Source organism: Dendrobates tinctorius, unplaced genomic scaffold (assembly GCF_039654945.1).
Source record: "Dendrobates tinctorius isolate UK_male_01 unplaced genomic scaffold, ASM3965494v1 ptg000017l, whole genome shotgun sequence".
Classification (NCBI taxonomy): domain Eukaryota; kingdom Metazoa; phylum Chordata; class Amphibia; order Anura; family Dendrobatidae; genus Dendrobates; species Dendrobates tinctorius.
Window position 1 is genome coordinate 10,806,791 of NW_027361685.1, and position 10,103 is coordinate 10,816,893.

Sequence of the window (10,103 nt, forward strand, 5' to 3'; positions counted from 1 at the left end):
GGGGGTGTGTGATAGAGGGGAGCAGGAGGGTGCAGGGGGTGTGTGATAGAGGGGAGCAGGAGGGTGCAGGGGGTGTGATAGAGGGGAGCGAGAGGGGGGGCAGGGGGTGTGTGATAGAGGGGAGCGAGAGGGTGCAGGGGGTGTGTGATAGAGGGGAGCGAGAGGGCGCAGGGGGTGTGTGATAGAGGGGAGCAGGAGGGTGCAGGGGGTGTGTGATAGAGGGGAGCGAGAGGGCGCAGGGGGTGTGTGATAGAGGGGAGCAGGAGGGTGCAGGGGGTGTGTGATAGAAGGGAGCGAGAGGGTGCAGGGGGTGTGTGATAGAGGGGAGCAGGAGGGTGCAGGGGGTGTGTGATAGAGGGGAGCGAGAGGGCACAGGGGGTGTGTGATAGAGAGGAGCAAGAGGGTGCAGGGGGTGTGTGATAGAGGGTGCAGGGGGTGTGTGATAGAGGGTGCAGGGGGTGTGTGATAGAGGGGAGCAGGAGGGTGCGTGATAGAGGGGAGCAGGAGGGTGCGTGATAGAGGGGAGCAGGAGGGTGCGTGATAGAGGGGAGCAGGAGGGTGCGTGATAGAGGGGAGCAGGAGGGTGCGTGATAGAGGGGAGCGGGAGGGTGCAGGGGGTGTGTGATAGAGGGGAGCGGGAGGGTGCAGGGGGTATGTGATAGAGGGGAGCGGGAGGGTGCAGGGGGTGTGTGATAGAGGGGAGCGGGAGGGTGCAGGGGGTGTGTGATAGAGGGGAGCGGGAGGGTGCAGGGGGTGTGTGATAGAGGGGAGCGGGAGGGTGCAGGGGGTGTGTGATAGAGGGGAGCGGGAGGGCGCAGGGGGTGTGTGATAGAGGGGAGCGGGAGGGCGCAGGGGGTGTGTGATAGAGGGGAGCGGGAGGGCGCAGGGGGTGTGTGATAGAGGGGAGCGGGAGGGCGCAGGGGGTGTGTGATAGAGGGGAGCGGGAGGGCGCAGGGGGTGTGTGATAGAGGGGAGCGGGAGGGCGCAGGGGGTGTGTGATAGAGGGGAGCGAGAGGGGGCAGGGGGAGTGTGATAGACGGGAGCGAGAGGGTGCAGGGTACATGAGAGAGGGGCGTAGGGTGCGGGAGATGGAGGGCTGCAGGGTGCGGGAGATGGAGGGCTGCAGGGTGCGGGAGATGGACGGTTCGGGAGATGGAGGGGTGCAGGGTGTGTGCAGTTCCAGCTGCCAGTGACAGGTGAGTGATGGAAGTGGCGGTGTTGCACCCACCGATCAGACAGTGATCACCCGTCCTAAGGATACGGATCGGTCATCAGTGGTAAAGTCGTGGCCTCTGTACACAATCTTATCCTGTCTGTCGCTCAGTGGTCGGACATGTTGCTCGTGCAGTGTGTGAGTGACAGGCTGTTCTGTGCATTCGGGGGCTGTCGGGCTTAGATCTGACCCCACAGAGCAGCGGTCAGTGATGTGGCTGATGGGGTCAGTGACTATAATGGGGCAGAGTCGGTCTCTGCTCTGTCCGCCATCATTTTTGGCTGGATACACCTAGCTCAGGCAGGTGATGACCAAGGAGGCGTCTGGCTCCAGATTGTACAGCGAGCCCAAACATCCCGCCAATACCATAAAGGGGCGCTCAGACTTAGAAGTCTGTATTCACGCTGTGACGGTTCCCTGGTACCAGACAGCGACCCCGTGCCCTTACACATGTGATTTCCTACCTGGGGTCATCAGTGTACGGTCCGTGTGTCATCAGTGTACGGTCCGTGTGTCATCAGTGTACGGTCCGTGTGTCATCAGTGTACGGTCTGTATGTGTGTCATCAGTATACGGTCCGTGTGTCATCAGTGTACAGTCCGCGTGTCATCAGTACACGGTCCGTGTGTCATCAGTGTACAGTCCGCGTGTCATCAGTGTACGGTCCGTGTGCCCGTTTTTACCATCAGTTATCGTCAGTGGTTTTCACAGCTGGATAAATAAATGATGGCGCCTCTGTTATACTTTGCAGTGTTAATCACAGGCAGCACACGGATGGCGAACACGCTGTATACTAATATTACCCGTGTGATGGGTTTTCTGGACCCATAGACTTGTATTAGCACTTTTCATATGTTGCACTGTAAAAAAACGGAGAAATCTCTGTAAGTTTTGCCCAGGCTCGCAGTGAGAAATCACATCCATGTGGCCTCATAGGCTATAATGGTGTCCTGTAGGTGTGAAAACTCCGGATAGAATTTGTCCGTGTGACACTGACGGCTGCAGGAGGCTGTTGTCTGACTTCCCAATAGGGGGAGCGACCACTCACAGCGCCTCGGGCAGCATCAATGCCAAATACGGCGCCGGGTTGGGTCGTCCTTCCCACATATAAATTCTGACATTAGCATATAATCACATATAGGCCGGGGTCAGACATGAGAGAAACTCGCACGAGGCGCACACCTCAATACCCGGCACTGCCGCCGGCACTCGGGACCGGAGCGTTCAGCTCCATGGATTTCAATGTGCTCCGGTCCGAGGGCCGGCGGCAGTGCCGGGTATTGAGGAGCGAGTCTGTGGAATGGCTGACCCTGGACATATAACTGGTGGAACATGACATGGGGCTTTTGGTCGGGAAAATTTCACCAGTAGAAATAAGGGTGAATTCAGAGAGACCATGGCAGATCGAGTCACAACAGAGGCAAGTTTTCAGATTGCATGTAATGATTTTATTCGGGAGACAGGCGATTTTTAGCAAATCTTCCGTCTTCTCTTTTATGTTTCTTGGTGCCAGGACATTTTTCAGTGATGGAGGTCTTCAAAATGTCAAAAAGGGATTGCTGGGTAATGTTTTTCCCATTCCAGCTGTCTGACATGCTCATGATGCTCCTGCAGAGGACGTGAGAAACTCAATATATCATCAGGTAAACTACCGCAAATCTACCCATCGGTGAGAGAAAAATATAATTACTGACATTTTCACAGACTGCCGGAGCATTGGTTACCCCGAATGGCAGCATCAGGTTTTATATCTGCCCCTCAGGTGTATTGAATGCGGTCTTCCACTCGTCCCCCTGACGTACACTTATAAGGTTATATTCCCCTCTCACGGTAAGTTTGTAAAACCATTTAGCTCCAGATAATTGGATAAACAGGTCAGGTATAAGGGGTAAAGGATAGGGAAGGTGAACCGTGACTCACAGGCACATCCCTCCATCCTTCTACCAAACCCCCCACGGTGACTGGAGAGGAGCATGGCCGTATATGAGCCTCAGCCTGACACTGGAAGGGAGGAAATAACCGAGATTTGGGCATTTTCGCTCCTGGTGTGGAGTCGATAGCACAATCATATGCCGCCATATAGTAGACGGCCGGTATCTGGGGATAATTCCCTCCTGTGTGGGGTCTATTTCCCTCCAGAGAAATCACACGTTACATTCCACACATAACACTGTGTAGAGAAGGCGGCGCGGGGTAATTGTGCCAGTAGTGAGGGGCGAATAATGGCGGGAATGTCACTGACTGAGGAGAAGGCTCCATGGAGCGTCTTCACTCCGGAGATCATGTGACCCCTGACTCCTCCCCCCTGTGACCTCATCACAGGTCCTATGTGGAGTGCAGCTCTGCAGGTGGAGGTATGTGGAGATTCCCCATTACTGAGCACTGGGGAATGGTGGTACTGTGAGAAGATTATACTGTGTGTGGTGGGATAGTGATACTGTGAGAAGATTATACTGTGTGGTGGGATGGTTATACTGTGAGAAGATTATACTGTGTGTGGTGGGATGGTGATACTGTGAGAAGATTATACTGTGTGGGGGTATGGTGATACTGTGAGAAGATTATACTGTGTGTGGTGGGATGGTGATACTGTGAGAAGATTATACTGTGTGGTGGGATGGTGATACTGTGAGAAGATTATACTGTGTGTGGTGGGATGGTGATACTGTGAGAAGATTATACTGTGTGTGGGGGATGGTGATACTGTGAGAAGATTATACTGTGTGTGGGGGTATGGTGATACTGTGAGAAGATTATACTGTGTGGGGGTATGGTGATACTGTGAGAAGATTATACTGTGTGGGGGTATGGTGATACTGTGAGAAGATTATACTGTGTGTGGGGGATGGTGATACTGTGAGAAGATTATACTGTGTGTGGGGGTATGGTGATACTGTGAGAAGATTATACTGTGTGGGGGTATGGTGATACTGTGAGAAGATTATACTGTGTGTGGGGGATGGTGATACTGTGAGAAGATTATACTGTGTGTGGGGGTATGGTGATACTGTGAGAAGATTATACTGTGTGGGGGTATGGTGATACTGTGAGAAGATTATACTGTGTGTGGTGGGATGGTGATACTGTGAGAAGATTATACTGTGTGTGGTGTGATGGTGATACTGTGAGAAGATTATACTGTGTGGTGGGATGGTGATACTGTGAGAAGATTATACTGTGTGTGGTGGGATGGTGATACTGTGAGAAGATTATACTGTGTGTGGGGGATGGTGATACTGTGAGAAGATTATACTGTGTGTGGGGGTATGGTGATACTGTGAGAAGATTATACTGTGTGTGGTGGGATGGCGATACTGTGAGAAGATTATACTGTGTGGTGGGATGGTGATACTGTGAGAAGATTATACTGTGTGTGGGGGTATGGTGATACTGTGAGAAGATTATACTGTGTGTGGTGGGATGATGATACTGTGAGAAGATTATACTGTGTGTGGTGGGATGGTGATACTGTGAGAAGATTATACTGTGTGGTGGGATGGTGATACTGTGAGAAGATTATACTGTGTGTGGTGGGATGGTGGTACTGTGAGAAGATTATACTGTGTGTGGTGGGATGGTGGTACTGTGAGATTACAATGTGTGTGGTGGGATGGTGGTACTGTGAGAAGATTATACTGTGTGTGGTGGGATGGTGATACTGTGAGAAGATTATACTGTGTGTGGTGGGATGGTGATACTGTGAGAAGATTATACTGTGTGTGGTGGGATGGTGATACTGTGAGAAGATTATACTGTGTGGTGGGATGGTGATACTGTGAGATTATACTGTGTGTGGTGGGATGGTGATACTGTGAGAAGATTATACTGTGTGTGGTGGGATGGTGATACTGTGAGAAGATTATACTGTGTGTGGTGGGATGGTGATACTGTGAGAAGATTATACTGTGTGGTGGGATGGTGGTACTGTGAGAAGATTATACTGTGTGTGGTGGGATGGTGATACTGTGAGAAGATTATACTGTGTGTGGTGGGATGGTGATACTGTGAGAAGATTATACTGTGTGTGGTGGGATGGTGATACTGTGAGAAGATTATACTGTGTGTGGTGGGATGGTGATACTGTGAGAAGATTATACTGTGTGTGGTGGGATGGTAATACTGTGAGAAGATTATACTGTGTGTGGTGGGATGGTGATACTGTGAGAAGATTATACTGTGTGTGGTGGGATGGTGATACTGTGAGAAGATTATACTGTGTGTGGTGGGATGGTGATACTGTGAGAACATTATACTGTGTGTGGTGGGATGGTGATACTGTGAGAAGATTATACTGTGTGTGGTGGGATGGTGATACTGTGAGAAGATTACCGTATACTGTGTGTGGTGGGATGGTGGTACTGTGAGAAGATTATACTGTGTGTGGTGGGATGGTGATACTGTGAGAAGATTATACTGTGTGTGGGGGGATGGTGGTACTGTGAGAAGATTATACTGTGGTGGGATGGTGATACTGTGAGAAGATTATACTGTGTGTGGTGGGATGGTGATACTGTGAGAAGATTATACTGTGTGTGGTGGGATGGTGGTACTGTGAGAAGATTATGCTGTGTGTGGTGGGATGGTGGTACTGTGAGAAGATTATACTGTGTGTGGTGGGATGGTAATACTGTGAGAAGATTATGCTGTGTGTGGTGGGATGGTGATACTGTGAGAAGATTATACTGTGTGTGGTGGGATGGTGGTACTGTGAGAAGATTATACTGTGTGTGGTGGGATGGTGATACTGTGAGAAGATTATACTGTGTGTGGTGGGATGGTGATACTGTGAGAAGATTATACTGTGTGTGGTGGGATGGTGGTACTGTGAGAAGATTATACAGTGTGTGGTGGGATTGTGGTACTGTGAGAAGATTATGCTGTGTGTGGTGGGATGGTGGTACTGTGAGAAGATTATACTGTGTGTGGTGGGATGGTGATACTGTGAGAAGATTATACTGTGTGTGGGGGGATGGTGATACTGTGAGAAGATTATACTGTGTGTGGTGGGATGGTGGTACTGTGAGAAGATTATACTGTGTGTGGTGGGATGGTGATACTGTGAGAAGATTATACTGTGTGTGGGGGGATGGTGATACTGTGAGAAGATTATACTGTGTGTGGTGGGATGGTGGTACTGTGAGAAGATTATACTGTGTGTGGTGGGATGGTGGTACTGTGAGATTACAATGTGTGTGGTGGGATGGTGGTACTGTGAGAAGATTATACTGTGTGTGGTGGGATGGTGGTACTGTGAGAAGATTATACTGTGTGTGGTGGGATGGTGGTACTGTGAGAAGATTATACTGTGTGTGGTGGGATGGTGATACTGTGAGAAGATTATACTGTGTGTGGTGGGATGGTGATACTGTGAGAAGATTATACTGTGTGGTGGGATGGTGGTACTGTGAGAAGATTATGCTGTGTGTGGTGGGATGGTGGTACTGTGAGAAGATTATACTGTGTGTGGTGGGATGGTGATACTGTGAGAAGATTATACTGTGTGTGGGGGGATGGTGGTACTGTGAGAAGATTATACTGTGTGTGGTGGGATGGTGATACTGTGAGAAGATTATACTGTGTGTGGTGGGATGGTGATACTGTGAGAAGATTATACTGTGTGTGGTGGGATGGTGATACTGTGAGAAGATTATACTGTGTGTGGTGGGATGGTGGTACTGTGAGAAGATTATACTGTGTGTGGTGGGATGGTGGTACTGTGAGAAGATTATGCTGTGTGTGGTGGGATGGTGGTACTGTGAGAAGATTATACTGTGTGTGGTGGGATGGTGATACTGTGAGAAGATTATACTGTGTGTGGGGGGATGGTGGTACTGTGAGAAGATTATACTGTGTGTGGTGGGATGGTGATACTGTGAGAAGATTATACTGTGTGGTGGGATGGTGATACTGTGAGAAGATTATACTGTGTGTGGTGGGATGGTGATACTGTGAGAAGATTATACTGTGTGTGGTGGGATGGTAATACTGTGAGAAGATTATACTGTGTGGTGGGATGGTGATACTGTGAGAAGATTATACTGTGTGTGGTGGGATGGTGATACTGTGAGAAGATTATACTGTGTGTGGTGGGATGGTGATACTGTGAGAACATTATACTGTGTGTGGTGGGATGGTGATACTGTGAGAAGATTATACTGTGTGTGGTGGGATGGTGATACTGTGAGAAGATTACCGTATACTGTGTGTGGTGGGATGGTGGTACTGTGAGAAGATTATACTGTGTGTGGTGGGATGGTGATACTGTGAGAAGATTATACTGTGTGTGGGGGGATGGTGGTACTGTGAGAAGATTATACTGTGGTGGGATGGTGATACTGTGAGAAGATTATACTGTGTGTGGTGGGATGGTGATACTGTGAGAAGATTATACTGTGTGTGGTGGGATGGTGGTACTGTGAGAAGATTATGCTGTGTGTGGTGGGATGGTGGTACTGTGAGAAGATTATACTGTGTGTGGTGGGATGGTGATACTGTGAGAAGATTATACTGTGTGTGGGGGGATGGTGGTACTGTGAGAAGATTATACTGTGTGTGGTGGGATGGTGATACTGTGAGAAGATTATACTGTGTGTGGTGGGATGGTGATACTGTGAGAAGATTATACTGTGTGTGGTGGGATGGTGATACTGTGAGAAGATTATACTGTGTGTGGTGGGATGGTGATACTGTGAGAAGATTATACTGTGTGTGGTGGGATGGTGGTACTGTGAGAAGATTATACTGTGTGTGGTGGGATTGTGGTACTGTGAGAAGATTATGCTGTGTGTGGTGGGATGGTGATACTGTGAGAAGATTATACTGTGTGTGGTGGGATGGTGATACTGTGAGAAGATTATACTGTGTGTGGTGGGATGGTGATACTGTGAGAAGATTATACTGTGTGTGGTGGGATGGTGGTACTGTGAGAAGATTATACTGTGTGTGGTGGGATGGTGATACTGTGAGAAGATTATACTGTGTGTGGGGGGATGGTGATACTGTGAGAAGATTATACTGTGTGTGGTGGGATGGTGGTACTGTGAGAAGATTATACTGTGTGTGGTGGGATGGTGATACTGTGAGAAGATTATACTGTGTGTGGTGGGATGGTGATACTGTGAGAAGATTATACTGTGTGTGGTGGGTTGGTGGTACTGTGAGAACATTATACTGTGATAGCAGGGTTTTTTTTGCTGCTATCAGGTATGAATACAGACTTCTCAATTTAGCACATTTGTTTCCTTGCATATTTGCTGTGGTGTTAGTTCCTCTCATTGTTGCACTAACACTGCTTCACTATATGAAATCTTTTTCTATTTATGCATTTGCATCTTATAAATAATCTTAAAGTTTTTTTGCTACTATTTAAGGCCTTTGAATAGGATATTTCGGAGGCGTTTTTGCACCTTATATTTAAAATACTGTCCATATTTGGTCCTTTTTTGCATCAATATGTGCAATAGAAAATGTGTGCAACGTAAATAATTAGTCTATTTATGCCATAAGATTATTCTTGCAGCACTTTTTTTGTATTGGTGTTTCCCCTCTTAAAAATTTTTTTCGCATTGTTGCATGTATTAATTAAACTTAATTGTGTATTTTTTGTGATATATAAAAAATTGCATTGTCGCTAATAACAGTTTAAAATAAATTCTATTTTTATGGTAAAAAGCTTCCTTTTTCTTTCGGGTTTTTTATGTATCTTTTGGAAGTACCCATTTACTTTGGCACTATATTTATTTGATTTATCGTAAACACAGGGCTCCGCTCCGCTCACCTCGTACACATGGCTCTGCTCCATACACCTCGTACACACACGGCTCTGCTCCATACACCTCGTACACACGCGGCTCCGCTCCGTACACCTCGTACACACACGGCTCCGCTCCGTACACCTCGTACACATGCAGCACCGCTCCGTACACCTTGTACACACACGGCTCTGCTACATCCCCCCTGTAAACCCCTCCTGACCCCACACATAAACTTCCCCTCATCCAGCAACCATGACAACCAGCACACTGAGTCCTGCACACACTGAGGCCCCTGATCATGTGACCCCTGACTCCTCCCCTCCTGTGACCTCATCACTGGTCCTGTGTGCACAGAACACACAGCCCAGCCACATCATTGCAGGCTATGGTGGATCTCTGGGACAGGGAGGATGGGGTCGGTGCATGGGGGGGGGGCGTGGTGGCTCAGTGCAATGCTGGAAAAATGGCGTCCTGGGCGGGATGCGGGTGGGGCGTGTCAAAAACGTGACTGTCCCACGGGAATCGGGACGGTTGGGAGCTATGAGTAAGGGGTTGTGCTGGACTGTAAATTCCTCCATACTGACTGGGGGTCCTTATTTTCTGTAGCAGGGTGTGTTGGCCATAATACTGTGTGAGGTGCTGTGGGGGCCGTAATACTGTGTGGGGTTTGTGGAGGCCACCATACTGTGAGGGAGCCCTCATACTGAGCTACATGGCCACACAGGAGAACAATTTCCTTGTGATGAGTCAGAAAGTGAGAAATCCAGGCCTTTGGTCTATCTGATTGCCGTCCTCCTGAATTGATATGGTGTTGTGTGCCAGGAGGGATACATCAGATAGTACGTTCTGAAGGAAAGCAAAGATATAATGGCAGTAAGAATTCGGATTCCAGGCAGGGAGCATAGCGGAGACACAGAGCAGGAAGAGGTCATTAGCTCAGGTTTGCTGCACTATTGTGGCTTATAACAAAGGTTATGTACTGCCGCATGTAACCGGAAAGTTCCTGACTGCATAATACAGAAGAAGCATTCATAAAGTGTGACAACTGAAATGTGATGTGTATACTTCTCATCAGGTTCTTGTTAAGTAAAGGAAAGTTTATTATTGAACTTTTGGTCTCCCTCATTCATCTCCAT